This window comes from Pinus tabuliformis, chromosome 3_2 (assembly GCF_031772625.1).
Source record: "Pinus tabuliformis cultivar Carrire ecotype Pingquan chromosome 3_2, CPIR1, whole genome shotgun sequence".
Classification (NCBI taxonomy): Eukaryota; Viridiplantae; Streptophyta; class Pinopsida; order Pinales; family Pinaceae; genus Pinus; species Pinus tabuliformis.
The window spans coordinates 548,523,669-548,541,208 of NC_142302.1; the positions used below are offsets into that span (position 1 = coordinate 548,523,669).

A 17,540-nucleotide genomic window follows, 5' to 3' on the forward strand; every position below is an offset into this window, starting at 1 on the left:
ATATTGTAGATTTGGAGGGTGCGGTATTAGTTAGGGTTAGAACCAGGGATAAGAACCCTAGACGTGGGCTATATATATCCTTTCGTGCTTACACTCCTGTGCCGTGCTTTGTATGTTGCTTCGTTGTGGGGTTGGTTGGCAGTACTGGCGGCAATTATTTTGGCTGTGGCATCGCATGGGCCGTGTTGTGGTTACTCTCCGATGCCCTATGATTGCGTTTCGGTGGTTGTTCTCTTTGATCTTGATGTGATATTTATTTATATTTAGAGAAATATTTTTACTTTCCCAATCAAGAGACTTGGTCTATTATCTGTAGCGAAGATGCTCTGCTTCATTTGGGAGGCTAAAATGAGTTAAATTGGCAGCCAAGTTGTGGATTTGTAATTTGGCACTGGGCAGTTAATGACCTTTACATTCAATTTATTTTTAGAGTAAGGGTTTTTATTTTCCCTGGAATTTTTGGAATTTATTTTTACAGTAAGGGTTTTTATTTTCCCTGGAATTTCTGGAATTTTTATTTTATGATCTATCGTATGCGTATTAATTTAGGCTTTTGAGTTTTACGTGGATAGTTCAAAGCAGGCCCTATGTACAACAATATGCATGTGCATATTAGCTGAAGGGGGCTTTGTGAAAGCAATTTAGGGCGAATGGGCAGCCGAGTTTTAATGTCAATTGATTCGTTGACAATCATTTTCCCAACATTCATACAATGTTTACGCTGGTTGTGCCGAGTCTGTGTTTTGGGGATGAATATTCTTTTAATCTTAGGCTTTTTATATGCTAATATATACTACCACGTTTACGTTGGCTGTGCCGAGTCTGTGTTTTTTGGGATGAATATTCTTTTAATCTTCAGCTTTTCTATATGCTAATATATACTCTATAAGGCCTATGTTGTCCTTAAATGACTATTTGAAATTATTACTCATGATTTTAGTCATGCACTCGAAACTAGATCTATCAATTTGAAATGAAACCAGGCCTAAACTTAGGGGTTTTGATGTTTGAATTGATAGTTCAAGGCATGCCCTGTGTACAACTCTCTGCATGTGCTTGCTGAAGGGGGGGCTTTGCGAAAACAATTTAGGGCGAATGGGCCGTCGAATTTTAATGTCAGTTGATTCGTTGACAATCATTTTCCCAACATTCATATGATATCTACTTTGACCGCGTCGAGTCTGTTTTTTGGATGAATCCTTTTTTAATCTTCAGCTATATGCTAATGTGCAGTCTATAAGGTCTATGTTTTTTAATTATTCTATGCGCTGGAAACTAGATCTATTTATTTGAAACGAAACTAGGCCCAAACTTAGGGGTTTTGAGGCTTGAATCAATAGTTCAAGGCAGGTCCTGTGCGTGCATAGCACTCTGCATGGGCATATTTGCTGAAGCAGCTCTGCAAAAACAATTTAGGGAGAATGTGTAGTCGAGTTTTAATGTCAATCGATTCGTTGACAATCATTTCCCCAATAGTCATACCATGTTTACTCTGGCTATGCCGAGTCTTTTTCTTGTATGAATATTTTTTAATCTTCAGCTCTTCTATGACTGACATCTGGATCTTCTGTTGTTTGACATCTGGCACAAATTTTCCTCCTTCTGCTTGACATTTGTTTCCCACAAGCATCATTATTCGGGGTTTCTCATCAGCTTGGGTTAGTTATGGCTGTAACCACCTTACCCTTAACCGCATTCTCACCTCATTTTCCTTCTACGTGCCTGGAGGAGCTCTGCTCATGACCGACAACATTGATGATTTGTGGTAGCAATCGCTTGTAAGTACTTGAATCATTCTAACATTAACGTGTTGCTCTGTGTTGAGCCCCAAACTTGCATCTTTCCTATACACCTTTCTAGACTTTTTCCATTTACCTGGACCTCCTAAGCTGTCAACATCATTTAATATTGAGTTAAAAGAGCACATAAAGTGGTTTCCTAACTATGTTTTGTGTCTGTCGTTTGAATTAGATTTTTGCTCATTGAGCCGCAGAATCTTGTCACTTTCCACAGCCAGTTCAACTTTCCGCAGCCTTTTTGTTAAAGTCTATATTGTAGGTGTCTTCAGGCAAATCGAGCCACATGGGAAAGTTGGAAATGATGTGGACATGGATCGAGTCCTATTGGCTCAGTCGAATTCATCAAAGGAGGCCATAGTCAACGGGGGTCAAGCGGTGGTCAACATAAGAGTCTTACGGTAACAGGACTCCATTTTTCAACACGTGAAGACTTGTGTGGTCGTTCCTAGATCTCAGGGGACATATCAACACCTGTGGACTACTCCATAAGCCGAATCCAACAGCCACCCTCAATATATTTAATCATCACGACAGCCATGATGCTAGATCCCTGGACGATGTTGTTCACGTGTCCTTTGTCAACGCAGTTTTTAGGAAATCAGTTATGTAAACGTTTGCTATAAATAATGCGTTTCCATACGCATAGTAATTAGTCTTGGTAATGTAATTTTGTTGTTAAGAAAACCCACTGTGCCGTGACATTATTTCTTTGTTATGACTGCGTTTTGAATACATGAGAAGACTCTGTTCATAAGCATAATTCGTGGTTGATAGCTGTTGCCCGAGGTTGTGCAGAGGGCCCCTGCACACACCGAGGTTTTGTTTATTGTTGTATAGTTTCATGCTTTATTTCCTTACGTTCATTATGCCATAGTTATTCATGTGTATATATTGCATTTCTTATGGTATTAACGTTTTATTTCTGTCCATAATTTTTCATGCTTTTTAATACTATTAACTGATCAGTGTCTTTGTTCCAGATTACAATAGGCAGCCCGGGCATTTGCACATAGTTTTACAATGACTAATGACATGGAATCAATCTTGTCCTTCTGCTGATTTATTTTTCTTAGTTTTTAATTCCAACACTGTTTTATTTATTTTAGTTTTGTTCATTTTCTTTATTAGTTAGATTAGATATTAAATTACTCATGTCATTATCAGTTACTTCCGAAAGCCATAGCGAGACTAATGGTGAGGGATTGAAGTATGAGTGTGTAGTTTGATATTAGTTTATTTTTTCTGCAAGTTAGATATTAAATTGCCCATGTCATTATCAGTTACCTCCGAAAGCCATAGCGAGACTAATGGTGAGGGATTGAAGTATGAGTGTGTAGTTTGATATTAGTTTATTTTTCTGCAAGTTAGATATTAAATTGCTCATGTCATTATCAGTTACCTCCGAAAGCCATAGCGAGACTAATGGTGAGGGATTGAAGTATGAGTGTGTAATTTGATATTAGTTTATTTTTCTGCAAATCAGATATCAGATTGCTCAAGTTGTTTATGATTACCTCCGAAAGCCATAGCGGGACTAATGGTGAGGGGTCAGAATATGAGTTGATGTAATTTGATTTTAAGCTTTACTCTGCTTGAAATTTTTGGATTTATTTGAGTACAGTTTCTTTTGTATTTAGACAGCAACAAGGATAATGGTTTCATGATCAATAGTTCACTGTTTGTTTAATTAGAATAGTGGCACATTTTCATTCTCTTTTAGGAATTAATTTCATCATTGCATGTTTTAGAACCTTTTTGAAAAGTTTGAAGTTTTGGAAATCATTTTAAAGGACATCATTGCCTTGAACATTTATATCCATACTTGTCTTTTAGAATTTCCATCTCACATTAGGAAATCAACAAAGATAACCCAAAAACGAAATAAAAATAAAAAACGACAAAAAGTAAGGAATAGGTTATCTTGCACATACAGTGCGCCACACTTCAGTAGTTTACGACTCCCAGATTGACAATTAATATAGCAATTTAGGACACTCTAAATTGGCCAAACATTTTGGCGCCATTGCCGGGGAAGTGTAACTAGGTAGCCAATTTCTTTATAAAAAAAAAGAGAATTTTTTTTCAAGAAAGGTAAAAATTGATAACTTCTCAAAGTATGCTCTCCTCTTGCACCTAGTGTGATCTGGAGGATCATAAAAGAGAGTTATTGGTTCAATAATTTCTTGAGTATGCTCTCTTCTTGCACTTAGAGTGATCTGGAAGATCAGAAAGAGAATTATTAGCCCGACTTGAAGATAAAAAATAAAAAAATGACATGCATAGAGCAAGAGATTCTAGGGGAAGGTTTATAGCTAGGGCCAAGAGTTCGATTTTTACAACTCCATCTACTTCAAGGCATAGACAAGATACACCTCCATCATCTCCAACTCACACTCCTAGCCTTAGGATTCCTGGAATTCAAGGGGCAACAACTGAATTAGGAGACTCTCCCACACTATCCATCAAATCTGACTTAGGGAAAGAACCTTTCTTCACTTCTACAGGGGAACATATTGTAACCAAGAAGTAGAATCACCTGAAGAAGAAGAGGGAGAAATTCCTCCTCGTTCGCCCTTAGTAGAAGAACTAGAGGACTCTAAAATCTCCGAGGAAACTATCATGACAGAGGAAGTAGTAAACGTATTTGGAGGAGGAGGTAGAGGTAGAGGTAGAGGAGGAGGAAACAATGGAGGAGGTAGAGGTAACAATGGGGGAAATAGGGATGGAGATAACTCGTTTGGATTTCCTATAGTTGATGAGGAATATCGTACAACAATGAAAAACATCTCACCATCTATCCTCCCAAACTTTTATGGGTTTCGATGTGAGGATCCTGAAACATTTCTATTTGAGTTTGAAGTCGTGTGCCGAACTTATGACTATATGGAAGACTCTCAAAAACTCAAATTGTTTCCTTCAACATTGAAGGGATCTGCTTTGAAATGGTTCATGGGATTAGTCACTCAATCTATTAGGACTTGGAATGATATGAAACAAAATTTTTTGGATAGATACCTGGACTATTGCATTCCCACCAACCATAAGGATGAGGTATTCAAAATGGTGCAAAAATAAGATGAAAACTTGGAGGATTTACTTGAAAGATTTCAATACAACCTGAAAAGAGCAAAAATGAGTAACTTAGATGAGGAGACCTTGAAAGCCCTTCTATTAAAAGCCATTAGAGATGAATGGATAGATATTTAAACATGATGGGAAAGGGAGATATTTCTCAACTTCCACTTCATGACATAGAAGAATTATGTGTCCATCTCTCAAGAGGAAAATCTAAAACTGGAAAAGGGCCTAGAGATCCTTCTCTTATTAGAGCAAACAAATCTGCAACTGGATCAGTAAGTAGGGCAGAGATTGGCAATATGCTTGATGAGTTCAAAACCGATATTTTAGGGAGCCTTAGTGAACAACTAGACACCCTTAAAATACAAAACAAGAAGAAAGTAGACACTGAAGCTTTGGCCATCTTTTGTCCAAAATGTAGGAAGAAACATGCTCTAATGGAATGCCCCTTGGATGTAAAAGTTGTAGAAACATGTATGATTTGCTCAGAAAGCCATGAGACCAAGGATTGTCCTTCAATTCCTCGGCTCAAAGCTGCCTTTCAAGAAGATCCAAATTCAATAGAGTCTCTCTATTTTGTTTCAAGGAGACCTTGGCAGGGGAAAAATCAAGGGACTAACAACCCCATGAACTTTCAACCTCCACCAAATTGGAATCCTTGGCAACAACCTTGGTCCCAACCTCAAAATCCATATCAATCATGGGTACAAGTTATGCAAAATCCTTATGGGAGATTTGCTCAATTTTATCAATATCCTCCATCTTTTCAAAATCAATAAGCTCCACAACTTCCAAATCAAAATCCACAACTTTCATTGCCATTTCCACAACAACAACCTTCTCAACAAAATTCAAATTCTCAACTCTTGCTTCCATTCCAACAAAAGACAAATCAACTACCATCCCAGCCATTGCCAAATCCCAATAATAAAAATCCTCAGAATGCTTACATGGTAGAAAGACAACAATTTCCTACCTATATGATTGTTCCTCTCAATGATGTACAACTTAGATATGGTAGAGTCTTAAAAAAACCTTCTATAGATGCTCAAAAGCAAAGTATTTTTGAGGAAGATTCTCTTAAAGTCAATAAAGGTTCTGAAACATCTCTTCAAAACCCAAACACTAAAAAAGAAAAAGAAAAAGAGTCAACCCCCACAACTCCTATAGTTGAGCAACCTGCATCTTCATCCACACCTCCTTTCCCTGAAAGATTACAAATTGACAAAGGGGTGGAAAAACAAATCTTGTTGCCTGACTATGATTTCCTAGATGAATTAAAGAATGTCTGTATCAAGATTCCCTTGCTACAAGCCATTAGAGGGATTCCTATTCTAGAAAAAACAATAAAGGAGTTGAGTCTCAAAATACCAGGAAGGAAACCAAGAGATACAAGAAGAATCCACCTCGTAGGAAAAATTGCAGATATCATGATGGGAAAAATTACCATGCAAAAATATGTAGATCCTGGTAGTCCAATTGTCAAGACACATATAAATGGGGTAGAAATTCCAAATACTTTGATTGACTTAGGAGCTGCTATCAACATTATGAGTAGACAGACTATGGAACAACTAAAACTTCCTAATCTTCTTTTTACACCTACTTTACTGCAACTTGCAGATTGATCAATAATCAAACCAGATGGTGTATTAGAAGATATTTCAGTCTCCTTAGATTCTTGGGAATATCCAGTAGATTTCATGATTTTGACTCCCAAGAGTAATTTAGGAGGGCACCCACTCATCTTAGGAAGACCTTGGCTAGCCACAGCTGATGCTTTCATTAGTTGTAGATCTGGAGATATGTACATTTCTGATGGTAATTCGACAAAGAAGTTCAATTTGTATCCTCCAGCAAAAGCAATTACAAAAGTAGGAGATAATGAATGGGTCGATGATGAGGACACTATACAACCTGTCTTTACCATTTCTGAAATCAATGAAGATAGTCAAATTCTGAACACATTAGAAAATTTTGAAACATCTTCAGAATATGACCACACACAATTTCAGTTAGATTCTGATATTGCATATCTATCATCTAGACAAATGTCTCTTTACTCTATGGAAGAGTTCGGGTAGTTCTACCATTGAGATTTTTCCAGGTAAAACATTGAACATCAATAAAAATTTGGAAAAGTCACAACAGGAAGAGCTAACCAAAATTTTGCAAAAACATTCTACTGCATTTACATGGGAGTATACTGATATGAAAGGTATTGACCCTAAGACTTGCATTCATCACATCTACATTGAGGAAAACAGTAGTCCAATCAGACAACCTCAGAGAAGGATGAATCCAAACCTTAGGGAGATAGTGAAAGAAGAGCTCCAAAAACTACTTTATGTAAACTTCATTTATCCAATTTCAGATAGCCGATGGGTTTCTCCTTTGGTTATAGTACCTAAAAAGAATGGTAAATGGAGGGTATGCATTGATTACAAGGAATTGAATAAAGCAACTTTGAAGGATCACTTCCCTTTGCCCTTTATCGATCAGGTATTAGATACACTAGCAGGCAAAAAGTACTTTTCATTCTTGGATGGTTTTAGTGGCTATAATCAAATTCAGGTAGCACCTGAAGATCAAGATAAGACCACATTTACCTGTCCATGGGGAACTTTTGCTTACCGAGTGTTTCCTTTTGGATTATGTAATGCACCCGCAACATTCCAAAGAGTAGTACTAGGAATCTTTTCTGATCTAATCCATGATTGTGTAGAGATTTATATGGATGATTTTACAGTTTATGGTAATTCATTTGAAGAGACATTAGAAAATTTGGAAAAAGTCCTTATAAGATGTAAAGAAACAAACCTTTCATTAAGTCATGAAAAATGTTTTATGATGTTTACTGAAGATATTGTTTTGGGACATCACATTTCAGGGGATGGGATTAAAGTTGATAGATCAAAAGTTGAAGTCATCTCCAAGTTACCTATTCCAAATTGTCAAAAAGATGTTAGAAGTTTTCTGGGATTTACTGGGTACTATAGAAGATTTATAGAGAACTTCACTAAAATAGCATCTCCACTCTTCAAATTTCTCACAAAAGACTGTGAATTCAAATGGGATCCTGATTGTCAATCAACATTTGAAACTTTGAAAACAAGAATATCTGAAGCACCCATCTTGAGAGGGCCAAATTGGAAACTTCCTTTCCATATTTCTACAGATGCTTCAGATACAACTCTAGGAGCTGTGTTGGGACAAAAAGATCTAGTTCCTTATGCCATTTACTGTACCAGTAAAAACTTAACTCCCACTGAGTTGAACTATACTGTGACTGAAAAAGGGTTCTTAGCTGTTGTTCATGCAATCAATAAGTTTAGACATTATATAACAGGCTATGAAACTTTTATTCATACTGATCATTCTGCGATTAGATATCTAATGAACAAACCTGTTACTAATGGCAGAGTTACAAGGTGGCTCTTACTTTTATAGTAATTCAATATTACTGTGTTGGATAGACCAGGGAAACAAAATACAGTAGCTGATTTCTTGTCTAGGATCTGTTTAGTCAATTTAGTGTTATCTAAATTGCTAGTATTTATTGTCAACCCGGGGCTCGTAAGCTGATGAAGTGAAGGTGTACTATATGTACTTAAGTAACCTCTTAGAGTTTTTCTTATCGTTGGGGGTGTTGTTGTGGTTAATTATGTTCCTAAGATGGAGTGAGAATTTATAAACAAGTGAGTGATGGTGTGTGTGTAGAGTGAATCCTAAATGAGTGAAAGTGTGTGTTGAGTGATCTCTAACTATTTGCTTGAAAGGAAATGCTTGAAAGGAATAAGTGAACTGAAATGACTTGAAGTAAATTTGAAAGCAAATGACCACTTCCAATGGCACTAGACACCGTTCAAGCTGCTGCTAATAAAAGAAAAGAAAATCACTTTTAAAACCCAAAAATAAAGATTATCTCTCTCTAACTCGATGCTTCAAAGCACATGTACTGTGTAAAGCACGGATAGAAAGTAGCTTAAGTTGAATTAGAAAAGTGAGAAAAATATGCTTGAAAGACTAATGATAATGATTTGCTCTTTCTAATTCTCTACTTCAGCCATATGTACTATGCAAAGTATGATTAGAAAGTAGTGAGAGAATAGTCTAAGAAGCACTTTAAAAATCAAAACTCTACTTTAAAGACTAGTGGTAATAGTTTGCTCTTTCTAACTCTCTACTTCAGCCATATGTACTATGCAAAGTATGGTTAGAAAGTAGTGAAAGAACAGTCTATAAAGCACTCAAACTAACTGCAAATTAGTGATATTCTGATCTTAAAAGATAACAGTTTATGATGAAGATCATTCATGTGTGTTAGCAGCTCTTTGAGAAATAAGATTAAAAATCAACTATAAAAACAAAGGCAGCACTTGAATTGTCAACTTCAAATACCATTAGTTTGTAAAGCAAACACACACATATAAAAATAAATCCCGGGCTAAAAGAAACCTGCAAAGAAATAACACTGATCAGCTTGAAAGAAAGGAAAACAAGTAAATGAAACTATACATGCTTAAGGAAATGAATAAGCAAATAACGAAATACTGCACATAAAATACTTTACAGAGGCTGAGATGAGCAGGGGCCCTCTGTTCATTCAGCCACAAGAAAACTCAGAGATCTGGAAACTTCAAAACGGTGCTATATCTATTCCTCCATTTGCAAAAAGTATACAAAACAGAGTGCTGGAATAGCACTAGAAAACAGAGTTCACAATGCTCTTAAATTTAACACAAGTTCAGAAAATTACAACTAACAAAAGTCTGATGAGCGTACGCAGACGCAGCTATTTATAGAGGTTTCTAAGATAGCCTACTCGTACAGCTAATTAACAGAAAAACAACAAACAGTCATGCGTATTTATGGTCCCTTGACACATCATACGGCTGCGTGGACGAGTTTAATGGTTCTGTCGTCATGGGTATTGAATCCCATGTTGGATCATGTCCCCTGCCACCTGTAGAACATGGACAAATCACCGTTTAGGATGACGTGACCAAGCAGCTCACAATCACCGTTAAACAGCCTTGAGTTGACCGTAACTTGACCAGCTTTGACCATGGGTAAAGATGACGTGAATGGCTGGAAAAATGGGACAGGAACCTCGAGCACGTTGATACCTGAGTGCCCATGTGGCTCATCTAGCAAACCGACACGTGGAACATTGCGTTTAACAAAAAGGCTGCAGGATCTTCAGATAGCTGCGGGATCATCAGATAGCTGCGGGATTCCTGCAAGTAAGTCAAAATCTAAACAAATAGTCATCCATTAGCAAAACTTGCTTGATCATGCTTAATGACACCTAATGTAATGATCTGGGTGGTTTTATGGTGAAAATGAGGCAAAAGTGAAGGAAAGATAAGGAAGAACTGAGGAAAATGGTAAACAAGTAGGTGTAGAATAGAGGCTCTACATACCCCCACTCCGAGGGTATTGCATGTCCTCATGCAATGAAAACACAATTCACTCCACCTGCTGGGATGCCTCAGCTAAGACATCCAATCTCCTTCTCTTCCTTTGTGTGGAAACATTAACCTTTGGTCTCTTGAACATGCATCTGAATTTCAAATTGATTAAGGCTCTGTTCAGCCTTCTACATCTCTTCTTGAGTCTGCTATGTTTCTTCTGCCACATGCTCATGTGAAGAAAGGTGTTATCTTGGATTGCTTTGGCAATATCAGCTTGCTGCTTCATTTCTTCATTTCTCTGTTTAATGTGACGGTTTAGCACCTCAAGTTCATAAATCTCTTGTTTGAGTAAATCTATTTGCTGCTCATGAGGTATGACATTACTTGGGCCAGCAGTGTTCTGCTCCAATGTTTCAAAATAGTTGTACACCTCTTGTTGAATTGGGTCAACAATTGGTGACTTCCTTGGACTATATTCATGCTCAATTTCAGTTTCAAACTCCGGCTGAAATGGACTGTCCTCCCTTGGAGGAGTAGCTGCCTCACGTTGTGGACTATCCTCAAGGTCTGCTTTTATAGCACCCTTCTCAGGTGTGCTTAGATCAACGAAGAGTGTCCTTGTGGCTTTCCCTTTATTCTGCAATCTACTACTTCTTCTTACAGTGGCAGCACTCTGTGTTTCTTTTTGTGCTTTTTCCCTTGGTTTTTGTACTTTTACTTTCTTGGAGAGGGCAATTTTCTCATGGAGTTTAGCTACCCTTTGTGCTAAGGGCTGGCTATCTCTTTCTTCATCACTAGAATGCTCTGGAGTCTGATCAGTTTCTTGAATTATGGATTTTCCCTTGTCTTGTTTTTGTTTCTTTTTATCTTCTCTTCTCTTTTTGGCAGCTTCCTTGGCAAGTTCAGCGAGGGTTTCTGAGATAATCTCTTGAGCACTGTCTTCAGTGGGTTCAATCTCAGGTTCAGGATGATGTACTTCTATTTCCTCTACAGTTTGTCCTTGAACAGTTTCTTCTAAGATATCAGTCTCAGAGATACTTTCTTTTCTCTTCCTTCTGCTTTTCCTAGGTATAGAAGATTCTCCAGGTTCTTCAAAATGATTCCTTACAAGGAATCTCTCCCATGTGTCTTGTTTTTCTTTTAATTGTTCTTCTATCAATAACTTAACAAGACTATGGTGACAGAGGTAAGCTTCTATGTTTCGTGGATTCCGTTGAGCCATGGAACACATTTTCCTAATGCTTTGGAATAGAAAGTAGGGAAGATTTATATCATGTTCTCCTTGAAATTGCAGCATAATTTTACCATGATAAACGTACAATACTCCAAATCTCCCTTCACACGTGAAAATTTTTTGCACTAACAACAATAGAATTTTCCATTCTTCTTTAACATGAGAGATAGGAATTCCTTTGGTGAAAACACTTGTATCCATACCTGGGTTTTTGAAAATCCGCTTCCATTGTTGATCCTGAACTGCCCGGTTTTTGAACCAACGTTCACCGGTTTGTGGAAGAGATGTAGCCCTTGCTATGCTTCCCTCACTGACTGCAAATGTTAAATCACCCACCTCTACTTGACTGTCTTTATCCTTGAATGACCTTGCAAAGGCTTTTGTTACTTCTTTGTGGTAGCCCTTAAACTTCTTGATGCACTGTAGCCAATTGGCTTTTTGCAATGCATCCTCAACCTGAGGGTATGCCTCCAAGAATTTCGAACCTTCTGGTTCAGCCCTTAAAAGTTTTCCCATCGACTCCTCAGCTCTGTTTTAAAACACGACTTTGATGGTGACTTTACACAGTAACTCCGTGACTTTTCACAGTAATTCCTCGGTTACTGTTCAGGCTTTGTGGAACAGAGGATATATGAGTGCATCAACAGCCTCAGACACCGGGAATTCACGGCTTGAATCAGAGTTAAGTGGTGGATAACAGCGTGAACACAGTGAAACGGTGACTAACAGTCGTAATACGACTGTATCACAGGTTTACTGGCTATACGGCAGAGGGAAAAAAAACAGAGTATGGTTTATGGAGGTAATCGTAGTGAGTGAAACGGAATAAGGGAGATGATAGCGAGGAATGGAGTGCTATGAGCACAGAGGGTTTCGAAATGATGAATGGAACGGCTATATTCTCCGATTTCGGCTGTGGATTGACACATGGCTGCGGGACGAGAACTGAGAGACGTAATACGGTAGGTTACGTCATTAGGGTACAAGACCTTAATGACAGAAACAACCATATGTGATTTCAAAAATCATGGATATTATGAGCTGGTAGACGTGGAGAATTCGTGGATTTGTGGTCGCATGGGAAAAGAAAATGGGTAATCATTACGATTAGTGGCCAACAAGACATAACCCAGAAAATTCCGCATAATGAAATAACTATAGGTTTAAAATTTTAAACATACCTCAGATCCGCATTTGATTTGGCTTCTGATAATTTGCTACTAACCTTTTGTTAACTTTATTGCTAGCACATGATTCTTTCCTCCTTGTCTTTGATGATTTTGAACTGTACATATTTTCTTCAGACAGACTGTGTTTCTTGTGCAGGTGCAGAAGGCTGCAGAAAGGCTAAACGGCTGCAGAATTGTCAAATAGCTGCAGGAACTGTAATGAAGTCTTCCAGCTGCATAAAATACTTTAGTTGCCTAAAAAAAACTTTATTAATGAAGTGAAATGGAATGAATGAATGAATGAATGGGTGGAAAACAGTGAGGTGAAGTGAGGATGGTGAGATGGAAAGAAATGGTGAGATGGAATACATGAAATGAGATGAAAGAGAGAGAGAGACTTTTTTTTTTTTTTTTGGAAAACATGGGGTGTCAGGTGACCCTGATTTTCACCTCATGTTTTCTGCATGAGACTGCCAATCAGAGATTGGTTTTCAGGCTCATACATTTATTCATTTATTATTATTATTATTATTATTATTATTTTTTTTTTTATTGAAATTGAAAGAAACAGAGATTAGGCTGATGGAGGAGAAGAATTCTTCTCAACCAGCCTCATTTCAGAATCGCCTTGGAATAACTTAACAAACTCCTCTTTTGAGAGTGGCTTGTGGTAAACTTTCAACCGGTGGCCATTCACAATAAAGGGAGTTTGAAGTTCATCAATAGTCTTCACTCTAACTGCTCCATTATTAAAGACTTCATCAATCTCATATGGCCCAAGCCAATGAGTTTGAAATTTTCCTTTGAAGTCCTTAAATTTTGAATCAAACAAGAGTGCCCAATCACCCTTTTGAAACTTCTTTTCTTTGATATGTCGATCATGCCATTTGCTTCTTTGGTGCTGAACTAGATCGGTTCTTAGAATTGCATCTTGTCTCATTTCATCTAGTTCGTTTAACTGGTCCATTCTGTGCTTCTGGGCTTCTGATAAGCTCATCCCCAATTGAACTGCTGTCTTGAAGGTCTTGATTTGGAACTCAATGGGGAACAGGACTTCCTTCCCATAAACAAGTTCATAGGGAGAATGTCCTGTGGTGTTCCTCCATGTAGTTCTATAGGCCCATAAGGCTTCAGGAAGCCTTTCTGCCCAATCTCTTCTATGAAGATGAACAGTCTTTGTGATGATGCTTTCAAGAACTTTATTTGTAGATTCTACTTGACCATTCGCTTGCGGATGGTATGGAGTAGATGTTCTATGCTTAATCTTGTATTCCTCCATCAGCTTTTCCACCATCCTTGATGTAAATTGGCTTCCCTGATCTGTTACAATTTCTCTTGGGACACCAAAACGAGTGAAAATATCCTTAAAAAGAAATTGAACGACTGAATTTTCAGTAGCAGAAGTTAGTGCTATAGCTTCTACCCACTTGGTAACATAATCAGTACAAACCAGTATATATCTATTTTGCTTGGATGGCGGATTAATTGGTCCAACAAAATCTAGAGCCCATTTCTCGAAAGGTTCGATGCATACCTGTGACTGTAGTGGCATTTCATTTGAAAGAGTTGGTCTCCCAATTCTTTGACAACTGTCACACCTTTTAACATATTGCTTCGCATCCTTAAAGAGAGAAGGCCAATAATATCCTGATGAAAGGATTTTATAGGCAGTTCTCTTATCAGAAAAATGTCTGCCACAAGGTTCGTCATGACATGCCTTGAGGATGTCAGGCATCTCATCCTCCCGTACACATCTTCTGATCATCAAATCTGGCCCTGTTCTGAACAATTCATTAGAAATCCAAGAATAATGTGAACTATCCTGAATGATTTTCCTTTTCTCATTAGGAAATAAATGTAAAGGTAACTTTCCAGTAACTAAATAATTAGCAATATCAGCATACCAAGGGGTTTTGGTAGTTACTGCAAACAAATACTCATCTGGAAATTTATCCTCTACAGGAGAGTCCTCATTAGTGTTTTGGATTCTAGACAAGAAGTCAGCTACTGTGTTCTGTTTACCTGGTCGATCTAACACAGTTATGTTGAATTCTTGTAAAAGCAAAAGCCATCTTGTAACTCTACCATTAGTGACTGGTTTGTTCATGAGGTATCTAATGGCAGAGTGATCAGTGTGGACAAAGGTTTCATAGCCGGTTATATAGTGTCTAAACTTGTTTATAGCATGAACAACGGCTAGAAATTCTTTTTCAGTAACAGTATAATTTAACTCAGTAGGAGTCAAATTCTTACTCGTGTAATAAATGGCATAAGGGATCAAATCCTTTTGTCCCAAAACAGCTCCTAAAGCTGTATCTGAAGCATCAGTAGAAATGTGGAAAGGGAGTTTCCAATTTGGACCCCTTAAAATGGGTGCTTCAGATATTCTAGTCTTTAAAGCTTCAAAGGCAGATTGACATTCAAGATCCCACTTAAATTCACAATCTTTAGTAAGTAGTTTGAAAAGAGGGGATGCTATCTTAGTGAAGTTTTCAATAAATCTTCTGTAATAACCAGTAAACCCAAGAAAACTTCTAACATCTCTTTGGCAATTTGGAACAGGTAACTTAGAGATGACTTCTACTTTAGATCTATCAACTTTGATTCCATCTCCTGAAATATGATGTCCTAAAACAATCCCTTCAGTAAACATCATAAAACACTTTTCATGACTTAAAGAAAGATTTGTTTCCTTACATCTTACCAGTACTTTTTCCAAATTTGCCAAAGCTTCTTCAAATGTATTACCATAGACTGTGAAATCGTCCATGTATACCTCTACACAATCATGAATCAGATCTGAGAAGATTCCTAGTACAGCCCTTTGAAATGTAGCAGGTGCATTGCACAATCCAAAAGGGAGTACTCGATAGGCAAAAGTTCCCCAAGGACAAGTAAAGGTGGTTTTGTCTTGATCTTCAGGTGCTACCTGAATCTGATTGTAACCACTAAAACCATCCAAGAATGAGAAATACTTTTTACCTGCTAAAGTGTCTAGTACCTGATCAATAAAAGGTAGAGGAAAATGATCCTTTAAGGTTGCCTTGTTCAATTCTCGATAGTCAATGCAAACTCTCCATTTACCATTCTTTTTGGGCACTATAACCAAGGGAGAAACCCATTGGCTATCTGAAATGGGGTAAATGAAGTTTACCTTGAGCAATTTCTGAAGTTCTTCTTTCACAATTTCCCTAAGATTTGGATTCATCCGTCTTTGTGGCTGCCTAATAGGTCTGCTGTTTTCTTCAATATAAATGTGATGAATACAAGTCTTAGGGTCGATTCCTTTCATGTCAGTATATTCCCATGCAAAGGCAGTGGAATGTTTTTGCAACAGTTTAGTTAATTCTTCTTGTTGTAGTCTTTCCAAGTTCTTGTTAATGTTTAATGTTTTTCCTGGAAAGATTTCAACTGTAGAACTACCAAACTCTTCCATTGAGAAGAGAGACATCTGTCTAGAGGAGAGATACTCAATGTCTGCATCTAACTGAAACTGTGAAGAGTCATATTCTAAAGGTGTCTCAAAATTTTCTAATGTATTTAGAATTTGACTGTCCTCACTGATTTCAGAGATGGTTAGAACAGGTTGAAGAGTATCCTCATCATCAATCCACTCATCTTCTCCTATTTCTGTTATTGCCTTTGCGGGAGGATACAAGTTGAATTTCTTGGTAGAATTACCATCTGATATATACATGTCTCCCGACCTACAACTTATGAAAGCATCAGCTGTGGCCAGCCAAGGTCTTCCTAGAATAAGAGGATGTCCTCCTAGATTGTTCTTGGGAGTTAAAATCATAAAATCAACTGGATATTCCCAAGAGTCTAGTGAGACTGGAATGTCTTCCAATACACCATCAGGTTTAATGATTGATCTATCTGCAAGTTGCAACAAAGTAGGTGTAAAGAGAAGGTTAGGAAGTTTTAACTGATCCATGGTCTGTCTACTCATAATGTTGATAGCGGCTCCTAAGTCAATCAAGGTATTTGGGATCTCAACCCCATTAATATGAGTTTTAACAATAGGGCTACCGGGATCTACATATTTTTGCATGGTAATTTTACCCATCATAATGTCTGCAATTTTTCCAACTAGATGTATCCTTTTGGTATCTCTGGTTCTTTTTATTGTTTTTTTCAAACTCATCTCCTTTATTGTCTTTGCTAGAATGGGAATCTCTTTAATGGCTGTTAACAAGGGAATCTTGATACAGACATTTTTCAATTCATCTAGAAAGCTATAGTCAGGCAACCAAATCTGCTTCTCCACTCCTTTATCAATTTGCAATCTTTCAGGAAAAGGAGGAATAGCTGAAGATGTGGGTTGCTCTACTAAGGGAGTTGATTCTTTTTCTTTTTCTTTAATGCTTGGGTTTTGAAGGGATACTTCAGAACCCTTATTGGCTTTGAGAGATTCTTCCTCAGAAATGCTTGGTTGTTGAGCACTTGTAGAAGGTTGGTCTAGGATTCTACCTGATCTGAGTTGGACCTCATTGAGAGGAACAACCATATAGGTAGGGAATGGTTGACCTTCCATGAGTGGTTGACCTTCCATCACATAAGCACCTTGAGGATTCCTATTATTGGGGTTTGGTTGAGGTTGAGAGGGAAGTTGATTTGGCCTCTGTTGAGATTGTAACAAGAGTTGAGAATTTTGATTTTGTGGAGGAGGTTGTTGTTGTTGAGGGAATGGTAATGACAATTGTTGACCTTGATTTGGAAGTTGGGGAGCTTGCTGATTTTGAAAGGATTGAGGATATTGATAGAATTGGGAAAATCTCCCATAAGGATTTTGCATTTGCATGCTTTGCAACCATGCTTGGAAAGGATTTTGTGGTTGTGA

The 17,540-nt window shown here is 37.6% G+C and overlaps 2 non-coding genes across 2 annotated transcripts; both read left to right on the plus strand.

Moving 5' to 3' along the window:
- The first annotated feature begins 575 nt into the window (after window positions 1-575).
- LOC149181678 (small nucleolar RNA snoR135) lies at window positions 576-707 on the plus strand. The gene has a single exon (XR_016257869.1). It is a non-coding gene; the product is annotated as a small nucleolar RNA snoR135 (small nucleolar RNA).
- A 315-nt stretch (window positions 708-1,022) lies between these two features.
- On the plus strand, window positions 1,023-1,152 carry LOC149181679 (small nucleolar RNA snoR135). The gene has a single exon (XR_016257871.1). It is a non-coding gene; the product is annotated as a small nucleolar RNA snoR135 (small nucleolar RNA).
- The last annotated feature ends 16,388 nt before the right edge of the window (window positions 1,153-17,540 follow it).